Consider the following 17,905-nt stretch of genomic DNA (forward strand, 5'->3'; position numbering starts at 1 on the left):
AAAGGCGTAAATGCTCATAAATATACGAAAGCCAAATTAAGAATAAGACCAACCTCAGCTTAAGAAGTCCATCCACAATCTTGGCCAAAGTATACAGTAATGCTATGGATCTAAAAATTATACTGCCCCCTTTAAGCAAGTGTGTGTCTCGTTTATCTGAAATTTTTTCGTCCAATATTACTTGTAATTGTTCATACTCTTCGATTATTTTCATGATACTTGTTTACCGAGGTTTACCAAATTATCTTTCGTTTTTTAGGGTTCATTTCTATTTCCTTGTTTCCATTTTCTATGAAAGAAAAAACTTTGGGCTACTACAGATCTGCGACATCTTTAATTATTAAGTGTAGTTCTCTCTCTCTTTTTCGATTTTTTTGCAATTTGCATTCAATTAAATACCACAATAATTACAAATAGATACACCTAAATATCTTTTCATAGAAAATATTAACATCGCAATAGTTCATGAAAAAACTAAGAACGCAAACCAAAAAACCAAAAATGAACGTCCTTTTTCACAAAGCAAAAAAAACTTCAGCTTTCTATTTAATTTCCAGTTTTTCCAATTCGAATAGATTTTTATTGACACTGATCCAAACGTAGATCATTCGATCAATTCAACTCCAAATAAACACGTGATATTTCCTATAATTCACGACCTCCCACAGACATTAACAACACTACATAAGGAAGTTAAAATCCCCGTACAAAGTCCAGGAAACTTGATGTGTCCCAAGTAATAATTTATGATCAGTTTTCAAGTTCTCACCCAGAGCAGTTTAGAATTAACACGTCCATGGTTGCATGGGTATGACGGCATAACCACAGCGGAGTGGACGTTTCCGCGTGGTGGTAACATTAAGTGGGCACTCTTAAAATTAAGAATGCATGAATGGGTTATTGTATGAATTATGAAATGACCAATTACGCGACGCGTTATTATTGTCAATTGTTGTTGGGTGGGTTTGACTCGGATGATTTTCATAAGATAATCGAGAATTTGAGGTAAATATTAATTGTGGAAGCAAGTTTTATGAGGTGGATGATTAGACGTTAAAAAATCTGTATAATTAGAGATAGAAGAAATTGAGGAAAATGTGAAGGATGATGAAGGGCTCAATAAAATTTGACAAGTGAATTTTTTTAAGCAAAAGGGCCTCACCAAGAAAGTATTCCTTGAAATGTCATAAACAAAAGTCCCTATATGGACCAGATCCCAAAAATCCTTAGATTTACAGGATGTGGAAATTGATAAAATGGGCATATATATATTGCAAGATTTTAAACTTATTGAGTGTTATACTAACTTGACATCACGGTTTTACACCAATTAGTTAACATGGTATTTTAAGGCAAGAAAACTATCGTATGAAGGTTTTGGCTGCGATTTTAACGTGTATACTAAAAGTCATTTATCAATCATATCAATATAATCGGATACTATAAGCGAGGTTCTGATTCTTAAAATTAAATTTTAATATTTCATCCGAACGTCTCAAAACATTCCGCATCGTTTCACAATTATTTGAAATTTTAGAGAGTTGTCTTACCATTGCTAAATTTTGCCTAAAAAGTACAATTACAAATAACAAATTAAATTTTAAATTATTGTCTTAAAGTTTTGTCATAAAATGACGATATTTTTCCAAAGTTTTAAATTATCATCTTGATATTTGACAATTTCGTATTAGAATTTTGAAATTTTCCCTCAAATATTAAAATTACACTCAACATTTTAAAATGTTACTTACATAATTGATAACTATTATATACAAATTTTAGTTAATTCTACCTACTTTAAAATTTTGCTTACCATTTTAAAATTATCTACAAATTAAAAAATAGGAATTAAAGAATTTTAAAATTTTCTCTCACTGCCTTAAAATTTAAAATTATCTCGAAATTTCATTTTTCGAATTTTTTTCACATTCTGTATTTTTATCAAAATTTCGTTAAAAATTTAAAAATTTAATTGTAATTTGGCTTAAAGTTATCATTTTAAAATTCTAAAGTTTCGTCTTACCATGTCAAAATTTAGCCGAAAAATTCCAAATTATCTTAAAACTTTGTTGTGCCTAAAATTTTAAATTAATATTTAGATATTTTAAAAAATTTGTGTTGTAATTTCGAAATTTTACACCAAAAATTATAATTCCAATTACGGTTTAAAATTTTAAGTAAAAATCTAAAATGTTATAATTTCGAAATTTAGAAATAAGTAAGATAATAGAGTAAGCACAAATTACAGTCAGCATTTTAAGTTTTAAGTTATTATCTTAAAATTTTAATATTTTGCCCTACTCTTTAATCAATATTTTTATACTACAATACTTTAAAATTTTGTCCTAGAATTTTGAAATTTTTAAATGTTGTAATGTTTAAACATTTTGTCAAGCATTTGGTCTTATAATTTCGAAATTTTGCCCCAAAAATTACAGTTACATCGACTTTAAATTCCAGGTTATCTTGAATTTTTAAAATTCCGAAATAAAATTTAGATATTTTAAATACATTTTCGAATTTATATCTTGTTATTTTAAAATTTCGCCTCACAACTTTGGAATTTTGCTTCAAAAATTACATATAAAATTTTAAAATTTGGTCTTATAATTTCGAAATTTTTCCTCAAGAATTACAAATTTTAATTTTTTTCCTCAAATATTGAAATTACACTCAACATTTTAAATTTACATAATTACATAATTATTACATAATTATATTATTACATAATAATTACATAATTTACATAGTTACATAATTATTAATTATTATGTCAAAATTTTAGTATTAATTCTAACAATATTAAATTTTTGCTTATCATTTTGAAATTCTGTCTATAAATTTAAAAAAATCGTTGAATTTTAAATTTCTCCCTAACTATTTCAAAATTTTGCCTCAAAATTTGAAATTATCTTGAAATTTCAAAACTGTGAATTACAATCTCTGTATTTTTATCAATATATATTTTAAATTAATATTCAGATATTTTAAAACTAATCTTATAATTTCGAAATTTAGAAATAAGTAAGATAATAGAGTAAGCACAAACTACAGTCAACATTTTAAGTTTAAAGTTATTATCTTGAAATTTTTATATTTTGCCTACATTTTTGAACTATTATCTTAATATTTTAAAATTTCGTCTAAGAATTTCAAATGTGTCTCAAAAAATAGAAATTACAGTCAATATTTAAAATTTCAGACTGTTGTCCTAGAATTTTGAAATTTTTAAACGTTGTAAAGTTTAAACATTTTGTCTACATTTTAAAATTATTAACTTGATACTCTAAAAATTGGTCTCATAATTTCGAAATTTTGCCCCAAAAATTACAGTTATATCGATATTGTGCCTAAAATATTAAATTAATATTTAGATATTTTAAAAACTTCGTCTTATAATTTCGAAATTTCACACTAAAAATTATAATTATAATTACGGTTTAAAATTTTAAGTAAACATTTTACAATTTTCCATGTTTTTACTAACTTTCCGAATTATTATCTTGATATTTTAGAATTTGAAAATTTTACTTCAAAAAGCACAAATTACAGTCAACATTGTAAGTTTAAGGTTATTATCTAGAAATTTTAATATTTTGGCTACATTTTTAAATAATTATCTTAATATTTAAAAATTTTGTCTAAGAATTTTAAATGTGTCTTAAAAAATTCAAATTAACGTAAAATTTTAAAATTTGAGACTGTCGTCTTAAAAATTTAAATATTTTACCGTAATTTTTAATCATTATCTTGATACTTTAAAAATTGGTCTTATAATTTCGAAATTTTGCCACAAAAATTACAGCTACATCGACATTTTAAATTTCAGGTCTTTTCTTAAATTTTTAAAATTCTGAAATAAAATTTAAATATTTTAAATACCTTTTCGAATTGATATCTTGTTATTTTGAAATTTCTCCTTACAACTTTGGAATTTTGCTTCAAAAATTACATATGAAATTTTCAAAATATGGTCTTATAATTTCGAAATTTTTCCTCAAGAATTACAAATTAAATTAACATTTTAAATTTTAATTTAATATGTTATATAAAATTATATAAATATAAATATGATGAGTGAGTAAGCTTACTCGTACAATTTTTTTAATGTTTGAAAAGCGTTTGATACTGCGAATGAGTCACTTAAAAAAAAGTGAAAAAGTCTGAGCTTGGAAAATAATGAAAATACAAGAAATTTTTTCTTAAGCTTTCATTTCTTATCTGTGATATAATGATTCCAACAAACTGAATCATCTTATCATATAGTTCCTAATATTAGGTTGCTAAAATCATAGGTAATGAACTTGGTCAATAAACTTCCATTTAGAAGAATTATTATAAGTTTGCAATTTAGATCATCAAAAAAAAAGACACCTTTTTGCAAATCTTTACTAGGAAATTGATTATAACCTTTAGATAATTTACAAATGATTGATGTAAACCCAACCATTGATTCATCCCGCCTGATTTACAGTTGCAGTTTTATTGTGCAACAAATTAACGTTCGAAAGTATAATTTTGTTTGCCGAACGGTTTACTGTCAAGGATAATCATCCCACATCTATCTTTTATTAACATAATTGACACAGAACCACTCTAATTAATGCACGGATATTCTTTTTTTTTTCGTATTTTAAAGTAAATACAACCTAAAAATCAATCCCATTTTCCGCTATTTGCCACAAGGTATAATCCAATGCAACTTCATCTTATCCTAAATAAAACAAGTACATTAATATACTGAAACATTCTTCAGATAATGCGATAATAACAGTTCTTGGTAAGATTCCCTTCATCAAATGCTTTGAACTTTTTTTTAGTAAACCCTTTAATTTGTATCTATTTAACACTTCGTGTGCCTAATGGCTAGTTTCCATGTTATTTTTGCATTTTGACATCAAAACTTGATTTCTCGGCAATTAGTAGCTTAAGGTACCGGAGGGGTTGATAATCTCCGTCGGAAGAAAAGCTATATTTAACATTAGAAACCATGTAATTTTAGATGTTATTAGTATTTTATTTTAACAGCTTAACTTTTCATTTTAAGCATATAGAACTTTCTAGAAAGTTGGGTTTTTCGATATATACTTTCATTTTTGAAGTATAAGCAGCATTTTTATATTTTGAAGATTTCAAACAATTAATACAAATTTTCCACCAGGACCCTTTATCCAGTAAATACATCAATTAAAGTGATGAGCCTATTGCTGGGACAATGACGGATAACTGAAATCATAATTTTTTCAGGAAGTTCTAGTTACTTTTAATGCTTTTCCACTACGTGTAAGACTTCACAAATGATACTTTACTTCAAGATTTAAAAAAAAAATAACCTATTAATCATTTTGTACAATTTTTCGCGTTTTTGAATCTGGCATAAGAAATAGGGAGTTAATGTTTTTTGTTAGTTTAATGTTAGTTAATTTAATGAAAAATAAGATCAGATTCAAGGTTATAGTTATTTTTCCTCTATCGTACACAGCATTTGTTAAAGACGTTTTTTATCACTCGTTTTTAAAGAGTTATTCGTCTGATGGGATTAAAATGTAACACCTTGAACAGTATAGTCTTCCAGTAATTAATTTCTTGTCTTTTCCAGTAATTGGAATCTTTCCCTGGCAGAAGTTCCTTTTTCCAAAATTCCATCTGCCTGCATGCAAGAATTTGAAAGTATACTCCCTCTTTACTCAGAGTCCATTTTTCCTCTAGATTACGATTTCGTTTTTTGAGGCAACTAAAGTATTTTCATAATTATTCCAGGCAGTCGTAATTATTAGTTTTTAGTTCCTTCAGAATTCCTAAAAACCCTGCTAACAAAGTAATGACAAAATAGTAGATTGAGCTATCCAGGTCATAAGTTTCACCATTGATACACCTTTATAGTCCTTCTTTATACACAATTTAGCACTGGAGTATGTATATTATTAATGTATATTAATTTAGCTTAAAAGAAAATCAAAACTTCCTATGCTCTTGCTTCCTAAGTCCAACCTTCTTTTCTTCACTCTCATACAACTGTTATTTAAATTTACTAATCCAACAAATACTGACTGAACTATCACATGATCTCTTATCCAAGGAGTTAGTGAATAGTAGTGATTGCTGGGTAATTGCATAAACAGTATATTAGATAAACCTACAGAAGATCTCAAGAAGAGAGTTGATAAGTCATTAGAAGCTTGACTAATTTCAATATAATCTCCAATCTTCATAAACACCTTCAATCAGCAGATCAAAATTAAGTTTTTTTTCACTTACCTCATTCAGTGTAGACACCAGCTTCATTATGTGTCTATGGATCAATTTTCCAGACTTATATATAAAAACTAGTTAATACCAGGTATTTTGAGTAAGTTCTGGATCAGCATGTAAACATCACAACCCCATTAAGGCCTAAATTTCTAGAGTGTTTAAATACCAGTAAACTCTTGGATGTTTGGGCACTTGTTGACTATATACTAACGCAAAAACATCGTCTTTCCTAAAAAACTCAGATGATGCTGATAATTATGAAAATTATGTTGCAGGTTTCATCTATTCGCAATAACTGATCAGTTATACTAGGAACAGTCTAGAGGAAACTAGATGAGAAGTTTAATGTGACTAGTGTCTTTAGAATTCATTAGAAGGCTTAAGGTTAGTTTTTCAGATGTTTCAGAAGAGAACAATAATAAAATGTAATTTGGTTTATCGAAAATAGTCTATATGTCAACTAACTTAGTATAGCCAAAGATTAACATCTTGTCCAAAAAAATAAGAGTGAGTTAATTAACTCAAACATTATTATTCAATCTGAGATCTAAAGAGCTCGGAACATTCAGTACTTTGAGTGTACCAGTAAAGGATTTTTTTACTATGGTTAAAATGCCTTTAAAAAGGATCTCTTTACAAAAATTATTGAAGAAACAACTAGTATTTCTAGACTAACGAGTATCTAAGAGTTCTTCTTCTTGATCTGCAATCCAATAATGAATGTTAGCAACTACATTCTCTATTGCCTCTCCAGTATCTTAAACTTATTTAAACCTTTCGAGTTTCTTACATTACGATTCGATAACATCTTCATTTTTCCAATTCCTCTTTTGCCTTTGATGTTTTCTTCTTTTATTTTTATTGCGTATAATATAATCAAGATGAGCTGTTTTTTCTTTATAATTGAGAATTCTACAATACATCCACATTTCCAATGCATTTAGTTTCTTAATTAGATTTATTTTGAAAAAAACCGGCCGGATGTAGCAGTCTGCGAATCTCAACCTAAGCTACACAATCTAAGATAGAAGTAAATAAATATTTAAGCAAAAGAGGCCTTGGGAAATTACATCTAAATCAGCGAATTACATGTCTATCTGATGGCCATAAATTCCTCTTCTAATGAACCCATCAAGCACAACAGATTCATCATCAGAATTCTTGTTCACTAATGTTTTTTACATCTGTTACCTATAAAAAAACACTACAATTTGACAACTGTAACTAAATTGTAATTGTACCTATTTGATCCCTCGTTACAATCAAATAAAGTTATTACATGTAACAGTAATTACTCCAGGATAATCCGGGTATACCGGGTTGCTCGAAAGCACACAGTAATGCCCACAAGCATATGATTTATTAGCCCGTCTATACAAAAACCATAGACCATTATCAATTTTTTTATGACCATTACTTTATATGGACGAAAATCTGGTTTAAAAGATCTTTAGACTAATTGAAGCACCGTCGAAACAAAAACAGTTCTGCGATCATCATCTTTTTTCGGTTTGTTACTAATGAAGTTGATGATCGGGATCTTCGCCGTCGCATAAAAATCGTGATTCTTTATTATTTTTGTTAACAGTCATTTGATATAATTGCGTGTATTTTCGATCGTGAGTTCACCGTTTTTATTTGGAGATGTTATAATTTGTTTTAAAGGATGCGATTTGATTCATTTGTCAAGAGACTTTTATTGACTTTATTAAATGTTAGGATCTCTGCATTGAAACATGACAAAGAAGAGAAAAATAAATTTTTGTTGTTGATATCTTGCTGGAATATTAGTAATTTCATTTATACCTTACAAATTTCAAAAATAACGATATATTAGAAGATAGATACAACTTGGGAAAATTCGGAAATGCGTCAATTTTGACGACTTTCTCGGACCTAAGGTGGGCTCAAAATTTTGATGATTATAAAAACTACGAATACTATGGCTTTGGAAAAAAAGAACGAGGGTATAGAGAAAGAATTGAAATTATAAAGGAAAAGCTCATAGTTTTTTTGCATACGTCAAAGATTAGGATTCCTCATTTTTCAGGTACCTCCAGCCATGGAATTGAATTTAAACCTTTAGCCGGCTTGTGATGGGATCCGAATAAAATTTTAAGATATCAGAGATATTTTTATTGTCAGAAATGGTCAGATTACACCTCACAGAACACAAACATACTGAATTATTAGAAAATGTAACTAAAACTTCACAAAAATGAAATTTAAGATTTAACGATTGCAACAAAAAGCTTCGTTAAATGACGAAACCATAAATGACGATACATGCAGATATGCCTGTCAAACATTAGAAAGTATGCAGCATATCAGAGTAAAGTGCTAAATCTTTGTCACCGCTACAAGAATAATTTTTCCTACTGCATCATGACAACAAGAAACGTCATGATGTAGTGCCAAAAATTATCCACCAAGAACTATCGATTAAACTAGGTTTATCTGGAATGAAGAAAGTGCCATACTGGATGTACAGGGTGTCCCAAATTCGAGCCTCATCATTGGGATCTCGTTAACTAGAAGAGATACGAGGTCGGTTAAATCAAGGCAAAGTTGCGCAATTTGGTGCTCATTAAAACGCCCTTTCGAAATTTCAAAAACTCCGAATACTTCCGAAGAAATTTGGAAAAAACCGAATATTGGCGATTTCATTCTTATTTTTTTACAACTCTATTTGAGTAGATATAACGAAATAAATTACTCATTCTCATTGCTACTTTCTCTACATTACAAAATGGTGTCGTCAGATTTTCAAACCGACGTTGCGTATTTGATCTGTCATCATCAAGTTTGTTTTTTTAAAAAAGGCCCTGGATTTTTTATTACGGATTTTAAGTGCCCCTTACGTTCCTAAACCAATGATGTATCGCACCTATTCAAAAATTTTATATTAATGTATATTTCCATAAGGACTCATGTATTATAGAGAAAGACAAAAAATATATTTTTAATAGGATTAAAAACGTTTTCTTTACAGTGCTAGTATATTTAATCTTCTCCCGAAGATGCTAACATCGTTAGCGAAACATGTGTCGAGAGTAAAAATAAAGAGTTTTGGTTAGTGGTAAAACTGTCTCGTAATTTTATAACAAACACTATTGGTCAATAAAAAACCCAGGGCAGAATCAAGAAGTAAGACCTCAGGGACAATAATCATTTAATATATGGGTCGGTATGTACCACAATAAAATTATCGGCCACTTTTTTTTCTTGAAAAAAATCTAACATCCGAAAGATATGCAGAATTAATAGGGACCAATATAATGGATTCCTTAGTGGAAGAACCTTTGGATGTATTACGTCAACTATGGTGGCAACAGGACGGTGCACCACCGTCAACACCGTGAACAATAAATGAATTGTTCCCTAACAAATGGATTGGAAACCAAGGAGCCGTACGTTGGCCCGCTAGAAGCCCCGACCTAAACCTCTTAGATTACCTTCTTTAGGGATTTCTTCAAAACCGTCTTTATCAAGGTACGCCACAAAATCTTGAAGCCTTACGTCAAGACCTAACAAGGGAGATCAGGGCTATCCCCGCAAGAATTATTCAGTGTGCGATCCATAAAATTCACAGATTGACACGAAAATGCATCCAAGCAGGCGGATTACTATATTTATATTTGAATAGTTGCTTTAATTATGTTATTTTTAAACCTCTGTTTATGTTAGTGTTTAAGCTTTTTTTATTAATGCGTTATTATAAAAAAAGGTGTTTGTTTTTAACCCCATTACTTTTTTTGTCATTATTACAAAATTTTTAAATAAGTGTTGGTTTAGGAACTTAAGGGGCTCTTAAAATCAATAATAAAAAATCCAGGGCCGTATTTAAAAAACAAACTTAATGACGACAGCTGAAATACGAAACGTCGGTTTGAAAATCTGACGACACTATTTTGTAACATAGAAAAGGTAGCAATGATAATGAGTAATTTATTATGTTGTATTTATTCAAATAGAGTCGTAAAAAATCAAAATGAAATCGCCAATATTCGGTTTTTTCCAAATATCTTCGGAATTTTTGAAATTTCAAAAGGGCGTTTTAATAAGCACCAAATTGCGCAACTTTGCCTCCATTTAACCGACCTCGTATCTCTTCTAGTTTACGAGATGCCAATGGTGAGGCTCGAATTTGGGACACCCTGTACACTCCTAACTTCATCCTAGAAAACGACCAATCTAAGCTCTGATGGCATCGTACGCTGCTTACAGATCAAACATACTATAATATAACCATAACCGACTAGACATCGTACTCGTAGATAAACAGACCAAGAAAACAAAGTTTGTTGATTAAATTTAGCATTTTCAACAATAACAATGTCATAAAAAAACTTCTTGGAAACAAGCAGGAACATTGAAAGCGACCAGGAGATTTTTGATCGGTTTTTTGATGGCATTAACGGAATACACAGACCTTATAAGATGACTAAAACACCGGGTTATAGAAGAAAATAGAATAGCATAGTATATATTTTTATTAAAGACCATTACCATTTTAGTATATAAAAAATCAAATGGTATTGCATTCACTGTATACAACAAATCTAAGTTGCATGAAATAAACAAAACTAGCTTAAAATTATGTACTAAATTTTTCAACGTTATATATATTTCAAAAGTACCTACCTTAATATGCCCTTAAAAGTAGCTTATAACATACAGGGTGTCCCGAAATTACATTGCAATATTTTAACAGCTGCATCTTTGTCTAAAAATAAGACAAAAACTTCATATACAGGAATCTTGAAAAGTGAATCGTTTTCATGTTACAGAGTGTTTTATAATTCCTATTGAAGATGGTCTTTTGTTAATATTTTCGAAACGCCTGGTCGTTATTTTTCGAAATTTTTATCGTATACTACTGTTATTGTTACTAACTGATTTTATAACATTTTATGCCCCATTTTGATCCTAGGAGCTAATTTATTAAAACGTTTTATTCCTATAAAAACAGTGCTCTGTTCAAACAAAGATATTTGAAACAATCTGTGATTTGAAACAAAGAAACAAATCTGTGTAAATTCAGCTATATTCCAGCAACTCCATTATGCCAATACTTCCTGTACGGCCTGTAAATAAATTACGACAAGAATGTCGTTGATTCACCCCTATTATATTTTCGCGTAAATAGTGTATTTTAACTGAAAACTTTCTATAACGCGTAAAAACAAAACAAATATAGCATATTTTTAATTATTTAATAATTATCTTGGCTCTACAAGAGTTGTTTAATATAATCTCTTACTCGCTCTTAGAAAAATGTTGTTAAAAAAATGTATATTGTAAAATAATTATAAAATAAAATTAATTATAAAAGTGTTTTATAGGGTTTTTATAACAATTTTAAAAATAATTTACTGGATTAGTTTTATAATTTTTACAGCTTTGTAATATCAATATCATTATATCGCCTCCTAGAAACTGCTAATAAATCTGCTGAATGCATTTGGTATTAGTATAGTATCAGGTATTTTAATCGTAAGTTACTATATTAATTTAATTAATCCTAATATAAAAATGACACAAAAGATAAAAATAATTATTATTAAAAAAAAAATAGTTTAATGCAACAGTTTCATTTGTTCTCTGAAAACTGTGATAAGGACATTTTCAAAAATGTGCCTAAGAATATTTTTTATTTATTAAAACTGTTGTTCAAAAAGCACGAATATCAAAATAATAAACACTAATAATAAGGCGTGTTTTTTATTTTATAAGTACAGGTTTGAAGGTGACAATTGTAAATTCAGAAATAATGCTATTAATAATAATAGTAGTAATCTTACTTAAGTCTATGTATTAGCATAAACAATAAAAAGACAAGAGTGCAACTAAGCATAATCTGTTCACATCATGAAAAAGAGCAGAGTTACATAATTTGATGCTTAATAAAACTCCCTTTACAAATTAAAAAAAAATCCAAATATATCCGAAAAAATCTTAAATTTCGAAAAATCTTTTTTATTTTTTATTAGGTTGTATAAAGATTTTTTGTGATTTTTTTCCATTCTATATGGTCATTATATAAAACTAATGCTACGGCGTTTCGGTTTTTAGCGACCATCATCCAATTTTTTTTCTTATGGACAACATATTATATTATATCAGATTTCAATTACCTATTCAACGATGTATATCCAACAAATATTTCAGGTGCTTTTCATAAGATTATCATCAAGAAAGAAAAAGATAGATAGATAATTTTTACATATAAATTACGATTAACAAAGTTAATGATGGTCACTAAAATGCGAAATTTGGTTTCAGCAAATTTCAGGCAATATTATATAGGGAAAAAAGTGTTATTTATTCAATTTTGCGAGTTTAAATTTATAGAAATTTTTAAATAATGACAATATAAAATTATGCAACTTTGATTTAACTTTACCGACCTTTTATCTTAAGATTTTCAATTGTCATCCTGGAATTTGGGATATTTATTGCAATATTTGGCCTGAAAAAATTCTTTTAAATAGTCAAAACTTACTGTCTCGCTAAAATAAATTAACACATGAGCTAGAATTTAAAAAAAAATTATTGGCTTAACACAATTTATACAATTAAATTTATAAAATAGAATTTAAAACAGCGAATTAAAAAATTATAAAATATATAATCTAAATTTATAATCTCGTGTAATTTAATGATTAAGTATTTTAATCTGTCCAACTTGTAAAATATAGTTGTTATTTAAGCTTTTTATAATAACTCTATTGTAATTTATATGTTATTTGTTATATTAATATTAAAAGAGATTTTAATTTATTTTTACATTAAATTATCTTTAAATAGCCCAAATATACTCGTCGTATAAATCAGTAAAATACGTAAAATTCTTGACTTAACTTAATAAACATATACTATAATGGTAAAAACACGTTTAGACCATTAATAAAACGTTTATAAATTCAAGTAAATTTTTAATAAATGACTAGATTTAATTTAAAAGATGAATTTGTTAAGACCTAGAGTTTTCCATAAAACGAGTTTTTAAAAATAAATAAACATTTATAAAAAAACACTAAATTTAATACTTCCTATGTTTTGTGTAATATAAGAATAAAAAAACAGGTATATACTTTTTTCAATTATTGATTTTTTTTTTCAATAGTCAAATGTGCATACTTCATTATTACAAAATAGCTTGTAAAGTAACTGACACCATGGAATAAAATAATTTTATATTTTTTAGGAGGAAAAATTCGTTTTATAAAAACTACTTTAATTTTTCTTTGGATTTTGTTTTATATTATTCAAATGACTAATAAACGTGGCCCATTGATAATAAAAGAAATAATTAATTTTTGATATTACTGCCTATATTCTACTACTTCAAGCACAAAGTATATAAAAAAATGTAGACCAAATTCGCTTCTGCAGTCTAAATCTAATACCATATCTAATTCTTAAGCAAAACTAAGCATGATAATAACATATGGACTTTTGATGGTCCGACTATCTCACCTAATTAAAAAGCTTTCATTTCTGTAGAAATTCCAAGAGGTGAACTGTATGAAAATAATGTTGGTGATGTTCAAACAGATCCTATCATGATTACATTAACAAAATGCATTAAACATATGTTATACACTGCACCAGCAGTTGAAATAACACAACCAACAATCAGCAACATCTTCTATCTATCGTATTCGATCCATAATAAATGGCAGATCATTGGAAATTATTAGAAACTCCAGGATGGATCTTTGTGGAACCCCAAGATCCAAAGGTATTGCATGAGATTGGACACCAATTAGTTTAACAATCTCAGACCTAGAAGAAATAAAAGTTTTTACCCATTCCGAACCATATAACTCTCAAAGTTATTATGATTAGTAGCTGATGATTTACCAAGTTAAGCGCCTTGCTAAATTCATGGTCCGAAACTTTTATCATTTTGATCTAAATGATTATGAAGTTCGTCTAAAAACTGTAATACAGTGTACTTCTGCCAGAAATACAACTAAATCAATTAAAATATCTGAAATTTGAAAATATTGAATACAGTTCATTCATACACCCTAGACACCACACTTCGGATATTCTGCACGGATATTGGACGCTATAATTGTCAACAATTTTTCTGTCTCCTTGAACAAGGCAATAGTTCGGGTTGATTTAAATATAGTGGGCCTTTTCTAGTGAGTCATTAATAAGGAAGCACATTAATTTGATGATATAGGTAATCATCGTTTTAAAATGAACTAAAACTCACATGCATTCGATTTTTTTTAAAATTAAGAACAACCTCAGCTATGTCTGACTCCACAGTTGAAATAAAGAACATACTCTTTATATGAATGGAAAAATTAAATTTAACATCCTAATTCTGAAAATTGTTATTACTTGCTAATGTTGAGTTTTTTTTTAAATCTGTTGAATTCATTTGCAATTATGTTGCTGTCTCTACTTTCCAAATTCAGCTATAATATAAGTCAACTGAGTTAGAATTTAATTTGAATGTGTTATGTAGATCTTATAAATAATGAACTTTTGTAAATATTAAAAAAAGGCCAAAGACTCTGGTTGCATTTTTTATAAACAACAATTCACACGATATGAGAAGATTTCCTGTTACTTTGGTGAATGTTTTTTTTCTGAACAGATCTTCCACCATTGCCTTTCATGTTGCCTACATTCGCCATTAGCCGATTCAAGCAAAGGTCGTCGTGACCTCTCCCTTCTCACCAACCATTGAAATTCAAAAAGCCGCACGTTGTATCGCCACGTGACCACGGGACGGTCGTATGGGCGCGAAAATGGCGGTCTAACGATCAGGAGAACAGCAGACGCACGAGGTAACCGAGGTCACACGTCCACTAGTCGGTTTATATTTTAAGTTGAGTAGGTTTACTTGGTAGTCCTAAAATAGGAACTTAAACTTATCGAGTTCACATGTGATGGGACAATTCATTTTTTATGCGATCTACAGACACAAAGTCCATTAAATGATTACAGTTGGTCCTTAATGACTAATAAGCACAGTAAGTAACCACTAATATTACAAAATGTAAAAAAATAGATTCTTTGCCCCCGTAACGCATTAGGTAACTTAAAAAAAAAACCAAAAAGAAAAAAAAAATTAAAAATATTCTACATTAGATAGGTATATTTTTTTTTAATTTCCAAAATGGTTTGTAAAATATGTCAATATGAAATAGTAGGTTGGCGGCACTGGACATTCGAAAAATTGGCGATATTTTACCTAAATGGGTATTTGTTTTTTTTGTATAAAAAGTTCCTAAATCTCTATCGTTATGAATATTTACCGTTAACAGCAGTTTTTCGAGAAGAAATGAACAATCTATATTATTATGAAGGATCTTATGTGCAAACAAAAAGCAGGCCACAGTTCTTCTGGAAGTAAGTTTTTTTAAATTAAATTCTGTCAAAAGGTTTTCATAAGATATATCCATCAGATACACACCATGATTTTTACAGTACAAATACCGCAAAAACATTTTTTGAACTTTTTCCAACTTTTGTTCGTAAACCGAATAGAATGGACACCAAACAATCGAGGCATATTCCAATATGCTGCAAACATAGACATTATAGAGAGTAGTAATGGTTTTTAAATTAGTAAAGTTACAGGCATTACGAATTATAAATCCTAAAATCTTTAATGCCTTATTAACAACTGTGTTAATATGAGCTTAAAAGTGCAACTTATTGTTGAAAACTACTCCCATGTTTTTTATTTCTGTTTTACATTTTAGGACATTACTACCTATTTTATAATTGTAATTAGTTGACACTTTTTTCTAGTAAAATTTACTGAAATACACTTTTCAACATTAAAAGATAATTTGTTTTGTTTTGCCCAAAGTATTACTCTATTCAGGTCATGCTGAAGGAGTTCGCAGTCTTTAATATCATTAATTGCTCTATAAAATGTAAAATCATCGGCAAATATTTGCAGATGCGGCAAATGAAATTCGAAATTGAAAATCTATTTTAATATGTTGTTTTAAAGACCCAATTCAATTGTCTTGACTTTTAAGGGTTAATTTGGATGTGAGGTCAATTAAAATCCAAACTGCAAATTTTCCCTTAATGCCAATGTTTCGGCCTGTATTAGATCCAATTCAGGGCATTACAAACTAAAAAAAATATAATAAAAAACAATAATAAACAAAGTTGAACACATTCATGGTATAAAATGGTCAAAAACAATATTGAAGCGAAATTCAGGCACACACTTTTATTGACGACGTCAAAAACTCTAACCTAACTCGTGTTGACTGTTGTTTAATTGTTATGAAGGTAAAAACTGACTAAACAATTAGAACTGAATAAAGTGTCACGAAACGCGTCCTTTTTAGAGCCCTATGGAACAGTTTAGAACTATTTAGAATTTTCTTCATTGTTTTTGCCGAGAGAGACCAATAATTTCAAGAGAATACTAATAGATAGTCAAAGCAAGCAAGTATACAAATTTAGGAACTTACAATAATATAACCTAAATTACTGTAAGTCCCCAAATTTGTATCCTAGTATATATTATAGTATTTGGGGCCCTCAAGCAAGATGAATTGTTTAAAAACTAGATACTATAGAAGCAAATATGAAACAAACGTAAGTAAAACTCTAAAAAAACGTTCATTTGCACAATGAAAGTCGAGAAAAAATATGGAAACATTGTCAGAAATTAGAATAGGCTTCGACAATACAAAAAATATATTGACGCTACTGATTTATGTGACGAACTACAAACCATTACACGAAGAGTGCCACCTTAAGGTGACGACTCTGTTTTGGGAATATCATTAACAAACAGTCACAGGTTGGATAGAAAAGAGGCACGTTTAACATCATTAACATAAATAAAATTTAAGAAAGGTCTCAGTACAGACCTCTGAGGAATTCCATGATTCACACCAATAATATCTGGTGTTTCTCTGCATCAGATTCAAGCTAACTTCATTTACACAATAGAATCCAGGTTTGGTCACCAGAACCCAATGCGAAACATGGGCAAAAGCCTTTGAGAGATCACAAAACACTGCAGCAGCGTAATGCTTCTTCTCAAATGCACCAACTAGGAATTAATAAACTAAAAGATGGGCCTGTAATTGTACCTATCGCATCCCTCATCCAGTATCCAGTTTACTTGTTGAATGCTAGATTTAAGATCACTTGGAATATTCTACTTGAGAAACTGTCTATGATTTCTCACCACCGCGAGCAAATTTTCCAGAATCTGGCTAGCCATTTAAGCAAAGAAGATAGTCAAATGACTGGCATTAATAGTTTCATTCAGCTCGAGTTCGAAGTTAAGTTACGTAAAGAACTTATTAAAAGCTTCTTGTTTAGAAGTTCGTAGTTGTAATTTGTATTGGTTTTCAAATAGTTTCAGTCCTGCCTATAAACCTTCAGTTAGGCTCTTGTTATAGAATTTGTGCAGAAAGTATTGGCTCTTTCTCATACTTACAGTTACACTTTATTGTATACATACCATTTGACACCAGCCAAATGTGCCTCAGCATATGATTCTGAACAGCCAGAAAAGCTAGTGCGACTATTGATACTATTATTACAAACCCATGAAAGACCAGCTCCATACTCTCCCCTTCACTACAAAACAATGAAGCTCAGTTACAACATTTCAAGGCCTGAAACAATATTGTTTTTG

Source organism: Anthonomus grandis, chromosome 11 (genome assembly GCF_022605725.1).
Source record: "Anthonomus grandis grandis chromosome 11, icAntGran1.3, whole genome shotgun sequence".
In the NCBI taxonomy this organism is placed as follows: domain Eukaryota; kingdom Metazoa; phylum Arthropoda; class Insecta; order Coleoptera; family Curculionidae; genus Anthonomus; species Anthonomus grandis.